We start from the raw sequence: 19757 nt of genomic DNA on the forward strand, positions 1-19757 counted from the left end.
TCGTGATCTTGCTCTGCCAAACCTTCTCACCTCATCCTTCATAACACCCACGTGTGATGGTTGCCAGATTCAGTAAATAAAAATAACAGGATGCCCAGTTAAATTTCAGATAAGCAACAATTTGGGGGTATAAATGTGTCCCAAATATTGCATGGGACATACACTAAAAGGCTTTCATTATTTATCTGAAATCCAAATTTAAATAAGTATCCTATATTTTATCTGGCAACTCTACTCTTGCCAGTCTGATTGATTAACTTACCATTCCACACTAGTCTCTTCATGCCTTCATAAGTGCCTGATAACCACTCCATTCTCCCCCTTAGCCACATGGTATGTTTCCACTTCTTTTCCTCAAAAGCCAGGCATGGAGTTCTGGAACCCTGCAGGTGTGAGCATGAAATCCAATGTGCTGGGGGTGGGCCTGGCTATCTGTGTGCTTTGTTTAATATCTGGGCTTCTGCCCCAGTTCATGTTCTTCCTTCCCTTTCTCCCTCCTGGAACTGGAGTTCTGCCCTGAACCCTTGGCTGGGACCCACACACAGTTTTTCACCCTTGCCAACTTTCTCCCTGAGGCTTGTGGGGCTAGATCGTTTCTCCCAGCTGCTGGCTGGGCTCCTGACCTAAACTGGATGGATTATTGAAAACTGCCTCTGAATGCTGCCACCTTCCTATCTGACCTACTACAAAGGATGACAAGATGATTCAAAGGAGATTAAGTTTGTGAGTGTGGTTTGCAAACTACAAAGGCTCTATGGTGGTAATTTCAAGCTCTTCACCTGGTCCTGTGTATAAAAGCCCTTCTTTGAGATGCTCTGGATTTCCCTTGTTTCTGCTCATGCCTAGTGATATATGATGCTGAAAATGACGTGGACATTTTCCAAATGTCCTGTAACTTTGATTAGTGCATTCAACCACACCGGCTATTTCATTATGAATGGATCTAGACCAGTGGCTTTAATTTTTAAAATTTTAATTTTATGATCGAAGACACCCTCTTTGGAACTTCATCCATAGTGTCACAAACTATGTCATACCCCGACTATGTGTAATGAGCTCTGATATTTTCTATTCCATGTCACCTTTTAAAAATTGGTCAACCCACCAAATTAATTTCATAACCCACTAATGGATTGTGACTTGCATTTTGCTAAACACTGAACTGCACTATCCATTAAGATTTCGTGTATTAAGCAACCGGCCAGGACAATTGTTACACAGTCTACCTCGTTTGGTGCTATCTCCGGTAGGAACCACCTTGTCCACAAAAGGAGTTGAGGCCACCTCACCCAAGTAAGTCATAGTTGCTCCTGCTGATAACATCAGCAAGCTGAGTATTGCAACCAGGCTTTCTAAACTGCTTGAGGTCAGTATATATAATTCCTGGCAAGGCCATTTATAGACAAGGGTAGCTGCAAAATCGTCACAAATAGCAACTACATTTATCTTAGAATAGAGGGGTATTGTTTGGGGGCAATTCTTTCTCAGACTTTTAAAATTATTCCTGATTGGTTTAAAGAGAGTTTTAGGTTTCTGAGGTTTCACATTAATTTCAGATATAATACAGAAATGAAAACGGTCTCACTCACTGCTATGATTTTGCTTCACTCTCCTCTCACAAAATGGTGAGCAGGTTAATCTGATATTCAGACTGATTTCAGAAGCTGGGCGACAGTAGATTCCAAAGAAAATTGGGAAAATATATAGGAAGGAAGGATGGTTCAAATGGAATAGAAAGAAAACTAATTATCTAAGGAATCCTTAGGATACAGGTAGTCAACCCAGCTGCTAGAATTCAGGACTTTCTCCTACTCCCTACCTTCTTTGTTTACCCGGAGCCGCTTTATTCATTTTTCTTTGCAGTAGCATTTTAGTTTTGTTTGTTGGCCTTGAAAAAACAAGTTTCAGATCAATGATGGCACAGAAGCTGGACTGGAGAGAATTTAAGAGAGAACAGGAGAACAGGAATTAGAGGCAGCTAGTACAGTATAGACAACCGTTTGGCTATGAAAGATTACAAAGAAGTAAGATGGTAACCAAATGAGGGAAATATAACCAAGGGGAGATTTTCCTTTGCTTGTCTTTAATGTGCCTGAAATGATTCTTGTGTATACCAATGGAGATGATGCAGTAGAGGAAAAATTCGTGATGTAGGATAGTGGGGGAGGATTGGCTGACTGGGTGTTCCTGAGTCAACAAGAGGGTAGAATCTAATGCACACAGGGAAGCCTGTACATAGGAGCCCTGAGAGTGCATCCTGACTGAGAGGAGGTAAGGCAGGGCCTAAGGGGACATGCGTATAGGCACATGCGGCGGCTGTGGTGAGAACAAGTGGAAGTTGTCTTCTGATTCTTCAGTTTTCTCAATGAGGAAAGAAGCACAGTCATCAGCTGGGAGTGACCACGGAGAAGAGAGAAAATGGTCCTTTAGCGGAAAGCGGATGTAGTAATGGAGAATGTAGGAAGGTGAATGGATGAGGGGGATGTGGGATGTTAGCTGGCAAAGAGCAAGGGTCTTCTTAAGTTCTTGGTGACGAGTTTAAAGTGAGACCAGTAGAGGTGGACAGTTGGACTTGAACAGTGTTGTGATTTTGCCAACCAGTATGAGAGGTTAATGCGTTCAAGGAAGTTGAGGGAATGATTGTATTTACCAACTCTGAATTTTAAGCTGAGCAAAGAGGGAATAGAGGGCCTCAAGGTACAAATACCCTGTAAAAACAAAACAAAACAAACCAAAAACACGAGGTGCCTAAGATGCTCCTCCTTCTGGTCTTTGCAAGACTGGCTCCCTCTTGTGGTTCAGTCATGTTCTAATATCACCCTTTTATTCTGAGTACTTAAGGTATTTTCTTTCTACTTCTCCCCCCTTCTCTCTCCCCCCTCCCCCTCCCTCCTTTATTTCACACTACTAGAACATAAGTCCCAGAGAGCAAGGACCTTGTCGATATCATTCACTATTTTATAGACACAGCACTTACTTGAACAGGAAAATCCAAAAGGTACTTGATAGAAGAATGATGAATGCCTAGGATATGATTTTAAGATCTCCGCCATCCTGATATGCCCTTCTACATGTGCTCCTTTTTGTAAATTTTCACCTTCCAACCTTCCTCCAAGAGAAATGAAAACCCTACCAGGGTTAGAGCTGCCTGCAAAATCATCCCTTTCAAGTCTTCCACGCCGTCTTCAGAGGGTGTGGAAAGGAAAGTTCAAGGACAGTTTTACCAGTTATACAGGCACCAGCTACTTCAAAGGTGAGCCAAAAGGGGTGCTATGAAGTCATAATAGCTTTCTGTTTTGTTTTGTTTTGTTTTGTTTTGTTTTGTTTAAACCCTCTTTATAGAGGTCCCATTTAGATACCATAAAATTCACCCATTTTAAATGTAAACTTCATTGAATCTTAGTGCGTTTATATAATTATACAGCCATCACCACAATTCAGTTTTAGAGCACTTTTATCACCACAAAAAGTCGCCTTGTGCCAGTTTGCAATCCATCTCTGCTTCCACTCAGCCCTAGGCAACCACTGATCTTTTTCTGTCTCTAGAGTTTTGCCTTTTCTAAAATGTTCATGTAAATGGAATCATACAATATGTAGTCATTTGTGTCTGCCTCCTTCCGTTTAGTATAATGCTTTTGTTGTGAATAATATTCTGCTCTTTAGGTACACAACATTTTGTCTATCGATTTACCAGTTTGATAGACACTGTTTCCAGTTTGGAAGCTGTTATGAATAATACTGCAATGAATATTTGTATGAGCCTTTGTGTGGACATACATTTCCATTTCTTTTGGGTAGATACCTAGGAGTTGAGTTGCTAAGTCAATTGATAAGTCTATGTTTAGCTTTTTAAAAAGTGCCAAAGTTTCCCAAAGTGGCATTTACATTCCCACTAACAATGTATGTGTTTCTCTATATCTTAATGAACGCTTGGTCAGACTTTTTTGTTTCAGCCATTCCAATAGGTGTGTAGTGACATCTCATTGTGCTTTTAACTAGCATTTCTCTGACGACTAATGATATTTAAACATCTTTACACATGCTTACCTGCCGTTTATATATCTTCTTTGGTGAGTGATTATTCAAATATTTTGCTCATTTCGCACTGGATTGTTTGTCTTCTTGTTGCTGAATTATAAAAGTTCTTTATATATTCTGGATTCAAGTCCTTTATCAGATCTGTGTTTTGCAAATATTTTCATTCTGTTAATTGTGTCTCTTGAAGAGCAAAAGTTTTGATTTTGATAAAATCCAATGTGTTCATTTTGTCTTTGATTGTTCTTACCTTTTGTGCTATATTTATAAAGAATTCTGCCTAACTCAGGGCTGCAAAGATTTCATCCCATGTTTTCTCTTAAGTTGTTATGTATGGTATAAGGTAAGGGTTGAGTTTCATTGTTTTGGCAGATGCTTATTCAATTGCTCCAGCATCTATATTGAAAGAACTATCTTTCCCATTTAATTACTTGGCATCTTTCTCGAAAATCGATTGACTCTGTAAGTGAAGGTCTATTCCTGGACCGTCTGTTCTCTTCCTTCTATCTAAATGCCTATTGTTTCTTGATTATCATAGCTTTGTGCTAAGTTTCAAAGCCAAGTAAAGTCCTCTGACTTTTTCTTTCTTTTTCAAAATTATCTTACTTTCCCAGGTTCTTTGCATTTCCATATAAATTCTAGAAACAGCTTTTCAGCTTGCACCAAAAAAAACAAAAACAAAAACAAACAAAAAAAAAAACGCCTACTGGGATAGTCATAGATATTACATTGAATCTATACATCAGTTTGGGAAAATTGCCATCTTACCAATATTGAATCTTCCAACCCATGGATATTGTATATCTCCTATTTTTGTAAGTCCTCTTTATTTTTTTTAATGCTTATTTATACTGAAAGAGAGAGAGAGAACGTACGAGCAGGGGAAGGGCAGAGAGAGAGGGAGAGAAAGTATCCCAAGCAAGCTCCACTCTTTCAGTTCAGAGCCTCATGTGAGACTTGAAGTTACAGGCGGGGAGATCATAACCTGAGCCGAAATCAAGAGTCAGACGCTCAACCACCTGAGCCACCCAGGCGGCCCCTATAAGTCCTCTTTAATTTCACTCAGCAGTGTTGTGTAGTTTTCAGTGTAGAGATTTGCACTTCTCTTATTAAATTTATTTCTAGGGGCAACTGGGTGGCTCAGTCGGTTAAGCATCTGACTTCGGCCCAGGTCATGATCTCAGGTCTGTGATTTCAAGCCCCACGTCTGGCTCTGTGCTAACAGCACAGAACTTGAAGCCTGCTTCAGATTCTGTGTCTCCCTCTCTCTGCCTCACCCCCCTTGCACTCTGTCTCTCTCTGTCTCTCAAAAATGAATGAATGTTAAAAGAATTTTTTTAATAAAAAATATAATTTTCTTTCTAGGTACTGTATTCCATTAATGCTATTATAAGTTGAGTTCATTCATTTTAAAACCGCTTATTGATAGTTTATAGAAATATAATTGTTTTTTGTATATTGACCTTGTATTCTATAATCTTGTGAAACGCATTTTTTTAGCTTCTTTGCCAAGAAAAAAATTTTTTAGCCATTTTGAATTATAATAGACAAATAAAATTGTAATTTATTTTATTACTTAATATTAACTAAATGATATTTGCTTAATAAATTAATAAATTAATTAAAACTAACTTTCATACTTAAAATGTACAATGTGATGATTTGATATACGTATACATTATGAAAGAATTCCCACCAATGAATTAACTAATACACCCATCACCTTTCGTTAATATACCATTCTTCTTTCTTTTTTGGTAAGAATACTTAAGTTTTACTGTCTTAGCACATTTCTTCTTTTTTAATTAACTTATTTACTTTAAGAGAGAGAAGAGAGCAGGGGGAGGGGCAGAGAGCAAGGAGAGAGAGAATCCCAAGCAGACTCCATGCTGTCAGCGAGCTCCATCTCACGAACCGAAGCGTGAGACCAGGACCTGAGTCAAAATCTTAACTAGATGTCAATGCTTAACCAACTGAGTCACCCAGGCACCCCTGCAAACTTCAATAATTATACAATACAGTATTTTCAACAATAGTCACCATACTATAAATTAAATCCTCAGACCTTATTCATCTTATGACTGAAAGTTTGTACCTTTTTACCAGCATCTCCCTAATTTCCCCCATTCTGTAGCCCCTGGAACTGCCGTTCTACTCTCTGTTTAATTTTTTTTTTAATTCCAGATATAAATGATACCATGCAATATTTGCCTTTCCCTTGTGGTTTCTTTCACTTAGCCTAATGTACTCCGAGTTCATCCATGTTATCACAAGGCAGGACTTCCTTCCTTTTTAAGGCTGAATAATATTCCATTGTGTGTGTGTGCATATATACATTTCCACTGTGTGTGTATGTGTGTGTGTCATATTTTCTTTATCCAGCCATCATTGACAAACACATTGTTTCTATGTCTTGGTTATTGTGAATACTGCTGCAATGAACATGGGATTAGAGATCTCTCATTGAAATAGTGGTTTTGTTTACTTTGGATATGGTGATTTTATTTTTAATTTCTTGAGGGAACTCCATACTGTTTTCCATAATGGCTAGACCAGTTTACATCTCCACCAACAGTGTGCAAAGATTTCCTCTGTAATTTTTTACATATGTAATCATATTGCCCGAGAATCACAATAGCTTTTAAGTTCTTTGCTCATTGCATCTCAGTCAACCCTCTCCCTCTAACACCCAATCCCATAGCCCTAAAATAGCCTCATTCTTGATAATGTCAAACACTGTGAGGGTAGGGTAGAGGATCCTTAAATTCTTCCTAAAGACTGGAATGTTCCACTAACTGTTGTGTTGACCTCCATCTGTGGTAATCTTCCACATTCACTTTGCACAAAGATAAACATGTCACAAGAACTAAGTGCTTGTGTTCATGAATCTAGGATTCTTTTCCCCTTTGCTCCTATGACTTTCCTGTATCTTTGCTTCAACTGTTGACCAAGCATCCCATGGGCGTCCCTACTCTTCTTTTGAAGTATGATAATACATTTAACCTGATTAAAGTAAAATCCTTGTTGGGGCACCTGGGTGGCTTAGTCGGTTAAGCGTCCGACTTCAGCTCAGGTCATGATTTCACAGTCTGTGAGTTTGAGCCCCATGTCGGGCTCTGTACTCACAGCTCAGAGCCTGGAGCCTGCTTCAGATTCTGTGTCTCCCTCTCTCTCTGCCCCTCCCCTGCTCATGCTCTGTCTCTTTCTGTCTCAAAAATAAATAAAAACGTTAAAAAATAATAATAAAAAAAATAAAGTAAAACCCTTGCCAGGAAGTTTTCAATCTCTAGTGGTGATGCTTTTGTCTGCCCTGACCTATTACCTTTTTAAAGTTTATTTATTTATTTATTTATTTTGAGAGAGGGAGAGAGAGAGAGAGCAACCAAAACCAAGGGAGGGGCAAAGAGAGAAGGAAAGAGAGAGAATCCCAAGAAGTCTTTGCCCTGTCAACACAGAGCCTGACACAGGGCTTGAACTCATGAAATGTGAGATCATGTCCTGAGCCTAAACCAAGAGTCGGATGCTTAACCGACTGAGCCACCCAGGCACCCTTATTACTTATTTTGTAGTAACTTTGAAAGGGCATTCTTGTTTTTAAATTTCCAAAAGCTGTGTGTGTGTGTGTGCATGCACAGGGGTGGGAGCGGATACCTAGTGGTAGCACCTGGTTGTCATCCAGTACTCAAGTCACACTCTCAGTCATCTAAACTCGGTGCAATTCTTTTACATGTATCACTATTAATTAATTTTGCCTCCAACTGATCTATTTTTTGGAACTGTTTAGGACTCGATGTTTAATTCTCTCGCACTTACATCTTATTAGATTCAGCTCATTTTTCCAGACCACTGAGATCCTGTGCATCCTCATTTCTACCATCCAAGATAACTTACCCCACCAAATTCATGCTTTCCCATATTGGGCAGTAAATCACAGTCTTTATCCAAATAAATTCTGATGAAAAGATCAGAGGGGGACAGTTTACTGTGGCCTTGGAGACCTTCCTTCTAGGTCCTTGTGATAAACAGTTAGCACTCTTTAGGGATGGTTGCTCAGCTAGTTACACATTGATGTATCTGTGCTTCCTTTCCCTCTGCTGTAAAATGATAACTTTAGTACCCACTCATAGGGCTGTTGTAAGGATTAAATGATTAAACACTCGCAATATACTTAGAACAGTGCCCATCGCAGTATATATGTTCAGGAAGGTGAGTTATTATTATTGCAGAGGAAAGGGCTTTATCGTCAATGGCTTGGCCTTTATCTTCATCTTTTCATTTCGTAGTTGTGTATCTTGAAACAAGTTATTTAACTTCTCGGAGCCTCAATTTCTTCATTGTAAAATAGCTGTGAGAACAGTGCCTTCTTCACAAAGTGGAAGGATTAAATAATGTAACATAGGGTGTTTAATGCAGTGCATGACCCTCAATAAGTATTTGCTGCAGTGATTCCTATTGACATTTATCTTGGACAATCTCCTACCTCCATTCTCTTACCAAGATATCTCAAAAAGCTTGACGATCTTCAGATACATTATATCTATAGCATTCCCCTGATCAAACTATTTGGGAATTAAATAACTAGCTGACAGAGTTATGGTTCACTCAACTCATCGTTTAAAAAACCCTGAAATTCTAAAATATACAAGCAAAATAATTAAGTTTATTTTTTAATGTTTATTTTTGAGAGAGAGGGAGAGAGATAGACCGTGAGTGGGGGGAGGGGCAGAGAGGGAGAGAGACACAGAGTCTGAAGCAGGCTCCAGGCTCCAAGCTGTCAGTACAGAGCCTGACAAGGGCCTGAGCCCACTAACCGCAATATCATGACCTGAGCCAGTCGGACACTTAACCGACTGAGTCACCCAGGCGCCCCACAAAGTAATTCTTTAAATGTTTAATTAGATTATTAATCTTGGACTGATTTCATGATACCCTAGACTTATATGTTATATATATGCTGTATTACAGTTTATAAGAGTACCCTGAGGACCCTTGGTAAAAAAATTTTAAAAAATTTTTTTCATATTTGCTTATTTTTGAGAGAGAGAGTGGGGTAGGGGCAGAGAGGGAGACACAGAATCTGAAGCAGACTCCAGGCTCTGAGCTGTCAGCACAGGGCCCAACCCGGGGCTCAATCTTGTGGACCCTGAGATCATGACCTGAGCTGAAGTCAGAAGCTTAACCGACTGAGCTACCAGGGACCCCAAGACTGTGATGATTTTATACACTAGGAAGCATAGTTTGATTATTCAAAATGATTATGAAGGTATATATTTGGTTTTATTAGTGCTTTCCTCTTTCATTTCTTTGATGCTGAGAACAGCTCAGGCACGCAGCCACCAATGATAGCTGTTTCTATGAGAAGATGGTCTGCCCCCCACAATGGTCGGCTGAGATGTGGCATCTCGGACTCACCCTGGTGAAAGGCGGCTACCGCTTTCCAAATCACAACAGTCCTTACTGTGTCGTAGGAAAAGAAGTCCCAAATCTCAAAGGTACGATTTCCACAAAACAAACAATTCAAAAGCTAATGCCTTAGAGAAACTAAGAATCAAGGCTTGATTTTTTTATGTAGTTTTTACAAATTACTATGTGTCAGATTTTCTAAAAAGTGTCTCTGGAAGCACAATATAAAACCTTGCAAATCAAATGCACTTGTATTTTATTCATCGTGCTTTTTTTTTTTTTTTTTTTTTTTTTTTTTAATTTGGGCACATTACGTATCTTTCTGGACTCTCAGGATTTCTTTTCCAAAATGTAGATAATAATTACCAAAAGGATTGTTCCAAAGATTAGATGATGAGTAGAAAGTGCAGAATATAGTGTCTGGCACATGGTAGATATTTAATAAATGTTAGTGCCCTGCCTTTCTTTTTCGTTGTCAGTGGTGATCTAAAAAAATATGAATAGAGTGGGAGAAAAAGTATTTTTTTTAACTTGGCTCAGGTTTGACTTGGCTCCTTTCAAAGACACAAATAGAGTCCTTTATCTTGTTTAGTTTTGTTTTTAATGGAAACACCATGGTAGAGTTTTCAGTTGTGGAAGGTGAGGCCCTCGTTGGGGAGCTTTTAAAAAATCCTGGTGTCTACATTCTATCCCCAGACACTTTGATTACTTGGACTAAAGTATAGCCTAGGCATTAGGATTTTGTTCAGTACAATTTAATGCAATAAACTGCACACTTCAGTCAGTTTTGACAATTGATTATTCTCTTATAACCACCACCCTTATTTATTTATTTTTTTTTAATTTTTTTTTTTCAACGTTTATTTATTTTTGGGACAGAGAGAGACAGAGCATGAACGGGGGAGGGGCAGAGAGAGAGGGAGACACAGAATCGGAAACAGGCTCCAGGCTCTGAGCCATCAGCCCAGAGCCTGACGCGGGGCTCGAACTCGCGGACCGCAAGATTGTGACCTGGCTGAAGTCGGACGCTTAACCCACTGCGCCACCCAGGCGCCCCAACCACCACCCTTATTAAAATAACTTTCCCATTACCCGGAAAGTGTCCCTTTCTTGTCACTTTGTCCCACCTCCACCCTCGGTAACAGAGGCTCTGATTTATATCAGCAGAGATTAGTTCTGACTGTTTTTCGAATTTCATATGGAATTTGCAAATAGAACCAAATAGTACGTACTCATTTGTACTCAATGCACCATTCTTGAGATTCATCAATGTTGATATCTCTATCAGTGGTTCTTCTTGTTATTATGCACAAAATACCACAATTTGCTTATCCATTCTCCTCTTGGCTGATATTTGGTTTGTTTAATGGTTTCACTGTATGAATAAAGATGCTATTAATGTTCTTGAATAAGTCTTTTGTGAACATACATTTTCTTTCTCTTGGGTATGCTTAGAAGTGGAACTCCCGGGTTTTAGGATGGGTATATTCTTTATAGTAAACTGCCGAACAGTTTATCCAAGTGGCTGTACCATCATATATCCCACTAGCAATGTATGCAAGTTCCAGGTGTTCTACATCATTGCTAATACTTGGGATCGTGTCATCCCTTAAAATTTGGCCATTCTGGTTGGTATGAAATGGTGCCCTATGGTGGTAGTGGTGGTGGTGGTTGTTAATTTAATTTCTTTATTTTAAGCAATCTCTACACTCAACTTGGGGCTTGAACTCACAACCCTGAGATCAAGAGTCACATGCTCCACAGATTGAGCCAGCCAGGCATCCCTCATGGTTTTAATTTGTGTTCCCTGACGAATGATGAGGTATCCATAGGAATTTACGCAGTATTTTCACAGACACCCATGGTTACTATTTTATGTGCTTACTAATGATTCATATATCTTCTTTTTTGAAATGTCTGTTTTGAAATCATGTCTTTTCTCCATTTTTATTTACTTATTTTTTTTCCTAGAAGTTATCAGCATTTATTTCCTGGGTCCTAGTTATCACTTATCTTGGTCGAAAGGACAGAGAGTTGATCAGACAGTTTTGAGCACAACAGCCCTTCTCTAGAAATGGATCTGCGGAGCTCCATGAGGGAACAGCAAAGCTGCATAGATGGCCAGTTTAGCTTACAACGCCTTCTAAAAAAGAAAAAGAAAAAGAAAAGTCAGCTCCCTCCCTCTCTGCTAAAAAAAAAAGGTTTAAAGTTTTTAAAAAGTTTAAAAGTGTTTTTTTTTAAAAAAGGGGTACGAAGGTAATGACCCAGAAGGTTGAACGTGGAGAAGTGGAGACAGAGCTGGGATGTGGTTGCTGCCTGTGGGGGCACATTCCTGGTGGTGGTGGGTGGGGGGGGTGGGTTGTTTACCTGGGTGCCCACTGAATAAATCTCATCCCACAGCCACAAGGTCTTGAAAGTGTACCAGTGCAAGATGAGAGGTGGTGGGCAAGTGGAACCTGAGGGTGCCAGTGGAGAGCTTTCCCAGGGTAGGGGCCTCAGTGGCCTCTGGGGGTGCCTTTTCACTCTGGCCTGGCCTGCCTGAGACAGGGGCACAGAGAAGAGGCAGCCGGGCCAGTGTCAGGGCTCCCTGACCAGGCAGGGACAGCAGGTGTCTCTTCCACCCTCCATGGGCATGTCAGACTTAAGACAAGGTGGTGTCATTGTTGCTCTCAGGCTGGGGTGCTTCTCTGTCTGGGGTGCCTGCCTCTGCCTGTCCATCTGCCCCCTTGAGTGCCAACTCGCCCATGTCTTCTGCCAGCTGCCTCACACTCACAGCCTCCGAGTCCCCCTGGATGTCAAGACCGTGTTCCAAAGGCCTGGCCTGGTCTGTCACAGGATATGCAGACCGAGTAGGAAGACTTGACCCCCATCATGCCTGTTTAGTTTCTTTTTCTTACTTGCATCTCTTCAGATTTTCACCGTTGACCAATCAGTATGGAAATTCTGGAAGGCTCAGTAACCCTGAAGCAGCCCGACTTGGGCAGGTATTTATTTGGTGGTAAGGGTGGGGGATGGGGTAAAGGGCTCATGTAGGAGCTTGAGTAATTCTCTTTCCTCTGCCATCAACCCTTTCTATCATTTCACTTTGAGCCTTCTTCCTTTTCTTCTGGAGAGATTTGGTAACGAAGCCTTCACTCTCAGCTCCAGGCTGGTTCTTTTCTCTATTAACAAAACAAAACAAAACAAAACAAAACAAAACTGGTTGTCTTTTGTTATTGATTTAGAGGAATTCTTTAGCTGACTCCTGTTTGTGCTGCCCTGTACCTGCTTTTGTTATTCTTATACAGTCAGGAAGAGTTTGTAATTTACACAGCCTGGTGTTGGTACCGCTATGAAGAATGAAGGGGAGAAAGAATATGGGCGTGCAGAGGTACAAAGAGTCAGAAAGGAGAGCGGCCTCAGAGGTCTGATAGTGTGCAGAGTGGACAAGAGGAATCAAGCTGGTGGCAAGGAGGCCAAGTGAACCATAGAAGGAGACTTCCAGCCACTCTTAGGAGGAGCAAGACCACAGAAATCTTGGTGGAGAGGTGTTGGAACTTCCACACGGCCCTGAGAACAAGGATCCAGATTTTTTAAAAAAGTGGAGATATTTATATATACTTACTCTCTCTCTCTCTCTCTCTCTGTGTTATGTATATATATATATATGGAGATATCTATATTTACCTATAGAGATTATAGAGATATATAGATACATAGAGATATCTCTATTTTATATATATACACACACACATACAATATGTGAAGATATATACACAATATGTAATATATAATATAAAAGACAATATATAAAATATAAAACTATAATATATAATGTGTAAGAATATACAAAATGCCAGAAGACTGGCATACTTCTGTGTCAAAGATACAATTCGGGCGCTTTTATAAGCGATTCAGAAGACAATACGTGGCTCAACTTCTACCTTGCTGTGAACTCCCCAAATGTGGCAACAAATCCTTTTAGAGTTTCTTAGAACAGAGAAAATCCAACTGCAATGCTACAGAATATTGGCTTCTCTCTTGTGTTCTTCTTGGTTCTTCTCTCAGCAATCTTTTGCTGTGGTTTCTTAGGTTACAGGTACAATTAGTGAGTGAAGGCTTTAATGTATGGGTAGATGCTTATTATTATTATTGGCTTTAATGTGACTATGGCTTAAGTCTTATTTCTGGACTTCAGTCATTACTGTCATCGTTAGATATGCTGATCATCAGTCATTCCAGGGCCAAAACCAACAGAACACCAGCAACTGAAATTCCAAAGACAATATGATCAACTCTGTTATTCAGGAACTCATTAATTCAAATCCCCAACTTTGAATTTATTAGAATTCCCCAATTGGATGTGCATTCGAGTTTAACTTTGTTGTGTCAGTAGCAAAAGACTTTGCAAAGCAAAATACTAAGCAAGAACAAGATTGCAGGAGGATGTTCACCCAACTAAAGAAAACAGTAGGATGAGAACATTGGGAACTCATTAGAAGTTTCCATTTACTTAAACAATTAGAAGCATGCACACACACACAAAGATACCACACTGTATTTTGCCGGTTTATTTTTCTCTCTGTTTTCCTCGTTAGACAGGGCTTTGTTGAGGGATAGGAACAATGTTTATGCACAGAACTATGTTAGCTAAATGAGTACGTCTTTCCATGCTGCATGGATGATTTAGGTGTTAGTCATACCCCTCAGTTCTTTACGTGTGTGTGTGTGTGTGTGTGTGTGTGTGTGTGTGTGTGTAAAACACTGTCAGGAGGGTCCACTCAACCAGAGTTACTAGTGTAAGAGTTTTGTTGGGGATATTGCCTGTAGAAGATACAAGGGGGGAAAAGCATCGTTGTGCTAGAAGAGCCTCAGACCATGATGTAGATCTGAGAAAGTCTTGGACAATGCACAGGGAATCTCTGGAATAAAGATTGCCCATTAGAAGAGTGCCATTTCGGGCAAAAACAGCCAGGCCCTAGTATCTCCACCATATTTAGTTGTTGGCTGGGGCTGCTGAAAAAAGAGCATGGCCTCAGCTCAATAGCTGAGACAGATCCTGAAGAGGCCCACAACCAGAAGCTGTCAGCTAACTGTACTCCTGGTAGGCAAGCATCAACTTCTTTCTCGAAGGAAATCTGAGTGCCTTTGTAGTTGCCACAACTCCCACAGTAATAACTGTCCCTCATAACACAAGTTCAGATATGAGGAAATTGACCTTGCCACTTCCCAAATCATCACCCCATCTCTCCTCTGAGAAGGTATGTATAGAAAACAAAGAAGAAGGTATGCATAGGAAGGCAGAGAGTTCTGTTTTACAAAGGCGGCCTGATGTCCCCAGTATCAGGTCACCCAGGTGGAAGAGTCTGCAAATTGTTACTGTTATTTACCACCAGTTGCAAGTCCCAAACACAGCCAGGACAGAGACAGGTTGGGATGGCATCAACCGAATACTCCCTGGCTGGCTGCTCTGGTTTGCCCTGATCATTTCAGTAACCTCACAGCACCAAGGCACCACACCACTCTTAACACAATGGAATTTTAGCCCCAAGGATGCTATGATGGGGCTTTATTCTAATCATAATGTGTATCTTTATTCTTAATTATACAACTCTAGCGTGCTTTGTAGAAAATGTAAACAATGCAACTTATTCTACAGAATAAAGTAAAACCATTCGTAATATCACCTTCTAGAGACAATTATTAGCGATTCTGTGTTCTCTCTTCCAGTCATGTACATAACAAAATATCCCTCCTTTTCGCCGATTTGTCAAATGTCACGTACATTTCTCAAAGACAGATGATTCTTGTTCATCCTTTAGTGCATCTGGAGACCTGGGCTGAGAAGTTCCTTGTGTTTCTCAGAGGGCAGAGCGGCTTGTAGGAGGGAGAGTGGGCTGGGGGAGGCGGAGGAGTTAACTTCCAAAGCTGCATTTTGCTTTGGGCACTCTTTGACCAGTAGACCTAAGGGTCTTGGAATCTCATGATGAAAGGATCATTTTCTTCTCCTTGGCTTGGAGTCAGGCTGGGCTTGTGGGTGTTTTGGGGTCTGGGAAAAACACAGGGCTAAGGCAAACTTATTCCTTGGGTTCATCTATGTGTATGACCACCCCCCAAGCCACTGTAGGCAATTGCAGACCACTTTACCTAGCTACCATTTACTAAGTGCCTACTGTATGATAGAACATTTTTCTTGCCCTCAAGGAGTATAAAGCATAGTGAGGGAAACAGGAAAACTGAACTTTAATTTTTTTTAATGTTTTTATTTTTATTTTTGAAAGAGCTCGCGCGCGCGCACACACACACACACACAAGCAGGGGAGGGGCAGAGAGAGAGGGAGACAGAATCTGAAGCAGGCTCCAGGCTCTGAGCTGTCAGTGCAGAGCCAGACGCGGGGATCCAACGCACGAACTGCGAGATCATAACCTGAGCCAAATTTGCACACTTAACTGACTGAGCCACCCAGGCATCCCTTAACTTTTTTTAAGTGAGTATATGCCCAACACGAGGCTTGAACTTGTGACCCTCCGAGATCAAGAGTTGCATGCTTTACTGACTGAGCCAGCCAGCCACCACAGGAAAACTGACCTTTAAAATATGTTCTGATATCTACTAAGCAGTAGGATGTACATGTGCAACAAAAGAATAAAGGAGGGAGTGTTTATCTGCATCATATACGTCTGGACTTGATGTCTATGTTGACTTTCACCAGAAGGGACTATCAAGGCTGAGACAATGCCACGTGTAGAGACAAAAGAATGAGATAAGTGTAGGGAAAAGGATGATGCTTAGTGAGAGGGGAGGGGCAAGGGAGGGGCAGGGCTTTGTGGTGATTGATTTCATTGCATTAAAAAATAAAAAGCAATGATTGAATGCTAATTAGGTGCTGGACTGGGAATACAAAGTGAAATAACAGAATTTTGGGTAGCAGTCTTGTTGAGAATGAACCTGGAAATGTTGATTGAGACCTAGTAGCATCAATAATTCTGGGAGTTCCACTAAAGCAGCTCTCAAAGTCTTTCGCAAGCCAGTTACACATTTAGTAATCCCAAATTCTTGGTCTTCCCATCAAAGAGAATTTAAATCTGAAATAAAAATTAGCCAAATAATTTAATTTATAATATATCTTTAACAAACTGTTTGTAGAACATGTAGTTTTAAAACATATGCAATGCATGGGGTGCCTGGGTGGCTTAGTCGGTTAAGCATCCGATTCTTCATCTTGGTTTAGATCAACTCATGGTTCGTGAGTTTGAGCCCTGTGTCAGGCTCTGTGCTGGCAGCACAGAGCCTCCTTGGGATTCTGGCTCTCCCCCTCTCTCTTTCAAAATAAATAAGTAAACCTTAAAAAGAAAAGAAAAGAGAAAGAAAGAAAGAAAGAAAGAAAGAAAGAAAGAAAGAAAGAGAAAACATATCCAGTGCACACATATTGTTATGGGTTGTATTATATCCTCCCAAGTTCATTGAAACCCTAGCCCCCAGTATCTCAGAATGAGACTATAATTGGAAACAGGGCTTTGAAAGGGGTGATTAAGTTAAAATAGGCCAGTAGAGTGGGCCATAATCCAATCTGACTTGTGTCCTCACAAGAAGAGGAAATCTGGACACAAAGAGACAGCAGGGGCATGCACAAAGGCAGGACCCTGTGAGGACCCAGCCAGAGGGCAGCTATCTATCAGCCAAGGAGAGAGGCCTCAGGAGAAACTAATCCTGCTCACACTTTGATCTTGGGCTTCCAGCCACCAGAGCTGTGAGAAAATACATTTCTGTTGTTTAAGCCACCCAGTCTGTGGTATTTTGTTATGGCAGCCCTAGCAAACTGATAGAGTCCTGTTGCTTTGCAGGAGTGTTCATTTTGGTGGAGGAGACAAAGAAGGCAAAAAACAACAAAGGGGACTCCAGGGAACCATGGGCACGCAAAGGTGGGGGACATCCCAGTCAGACTGAAGAGGGTGGTGTCAGGAAGGAATGTCTGGAAGATGTGCCCCAGGGAGCAGAGTCCTGGGAGAGGAGGAGGGAGGAAGTAGGAGGAAGCAGGAGCCTCTGCTCCTGCAGAGGATGCAGAGGTGTGGGGACAGGAAAGAATATGGCACCTGAGGGACAGGCGAGTCAGCTGAAACACAGTGATGGAGAAAGTGGAAGTGCTATTGTATGATTCTGACACAAGAACATCGGACCTACAGGAAGGAGATGTTATTAATGACAACAGTGATAATATTTTTTATAGTACTTTACAGTCTGACAAAACACTCCCTTATGCCTTATCTGTCTGTGTCAACAGGAGGGCTGAACTATTTCATACATGAGGCAAATGAGGGTCAAGAGGCTAAACGGTTTGGCCGCAGCCTTCCAGGAAGTTAGTGTCTAAAGCTCACGGCCTTTTCTTCCCAATTCTCCATGGGATGGAGTGTCAGGAGCTGTGCTTCCTTGCCTCTGACCTTGCTCAGGGCTATACACAGGGCAGTGTGGGGACAGGAGTGGCTTAGGTTTGGTGGGTCCTACTGGACAGGAAGGACCTGGCCGAGTAGAGTCCCATTTGCAACAAGACCACCACATCCTAAACACAGTGCCTCCTGGAGAAGAGTCTGGCCTCTGTGGAAGTGCTTATCTCCTCGTTCATTCTGTCCCTAATTAAAGGGTGATTAAGGTCTCCTTATCTGCCAAATGGAGACAGAGTAATACATACCCATAACCAGCACTGGGGCCCTCCCTGCCTTTCATGCAAGACACCTCCTAATTCCAGGAACCCCAGCCAGAGATGGATATTGGGGCCCCCTCTGGAACTGCACAACTTTGTAGGGGTATCTTCTTAGGACTGATGCCTTAGAGAGGTGAAAGAAGAATTTAAAAATGTAAGGTGTTTCATATAAGTAAGATAGTCCTTTTATCAGTTTGGGATGGATTGTGCTTAGGACCTGGGGTAGGGGAGAAAGAAAAGGTTTCAAGCAGGCCTTCTCCCTCACTCCTCAGTGTATCCCTATAGCAGATACTGTACGTACCCCGCCCCCCCCATACTCTTTGGCCTTAACCGCTGCCATAGTCTCTGGTGCCCGCATCTCTTTTCTAGAGAACATTCTCTAGATGCCAATGACCACTATGCCCTCAACTGCTGCGTGCTGGGACCACCATGGGGTTAGTGCCCCCTGGGAACAGCTCTCAACCATGGTCTAATGGAACTTGGTGGATACGTACCCCGGTTCCTTCCTCTCTTACCAGGGTAACTACACTGATTCCCAGAGTTCTCCAGTCAAATTAAGCTCTGGTTGTCTATAGTGACGACTTGTTTAATATCACAATTTTTATTGGTATCTGTTCCTTCTCCACCTCACTTCTCCACTCCTCTGCCAGTGTTTCCTGGGGTCACCTCCTAAATAGACAACTCACGCTCTGATCCTTGTTTCATGGTTTGCCTCTGGAGAAACTCAAACTACAATGACCTTCCCTGTCCAATGGTTTTGGGGTGTTTTGTTTTGTTTTGTTTTTGCTGCTTTGAGCGTTATGAATGGGGATGCGGAGGAGAAAAGGGAAAGATACAGAAATATAATTCATCCATTCATGCATTCATACATTTTTCACTCAGTAAATACTTATCAAGTGTCTATTTCATGCCAAGCACCACGCTGGGGGAGCCGGGGCGGAGGGTAGTTAGAAATTTCATTTCCCAGAGCTCTCAGAAGCCATCCATCACTCAAACCCCATCTCATACACCCTGGCCAGCACTGCCTGGGAGATGGAAGCATGTGAAAGGGGTAGAACCTCAAAAGGGGAGGAGAAGACAGAAGTTCTGGGAGTGTGTGGGAGGGGAATGACAAGAGTAAATGAAGGCCAGTGGGTGGGAATGAAACTCAGTCCTGAAGCAGCAAAGGCTTGGGGTGAGTACACGTGTCACCTTTTGAGGACCCGATTCTTGGGGGCATCTACTGTCAGGGCTGACAGGGCCTCAGAGGTCACGGGTAGATCTCCTTTACTTTACTCCTTAGGAAACCAAAGAAAAGACAAAGTGATTTCCCCAACTCCTTATGCTGTGAGTGTTCTTTCTCTTGAGGGAAATAAGGCTAGATCTGTGTTTCTTAAAGTTTTAATCATTATCGCCCTGAAACCCTTTTGGACATTTTTTCCTAATGATGCTTCTCCAGTGAAATCTTAATACCACAGATATATTGTACATCAGTTATATACTATGAGTCTGTTTGTGTGCTATAGACATAACAAGGGGAAGATTATTTTCAATCCCCAAGAACCGATATTTGCTCCCTTGGGGGCGATATTGCCCTGGTTGAGAATGCATGGGACAGAGAGACCAAATGTGGTCAGGTAATAACCTGAAGCCTTCAAATTC

At 41.4% G+C, this 19757-nt stretch overlaps 1 pseudogene; it reads right to left on the bottom strand.

Moving 5' to 3' along the window:
* Window positions 1–12079: 12079 nt before the first annotated feature.
* On the bottom strand, window positions 12080–12311 carry LOC123599995 (annotated as a pseudogene).
* Window positions 12312–19757: the final 7446 nt, after the last annotated feature.

The sequence above is a fragment of the Leopardus geoffroyi genome, chromosome C1 (genome assembly GCF_018350155.1).
Source record: "Leopardus geoffroyi isolate Oge1 chromosome C1, O.geoffroyi_Oge1_pat1.0, whole genome shotgun sequence".
NCBI classification, from domain to species: domain Eukaryota; kingdom Metazoa; phylum Chordata; class Mammalia; order Carnivora; family Felidae; genus Leopardus; species Leopardus geoffroyi.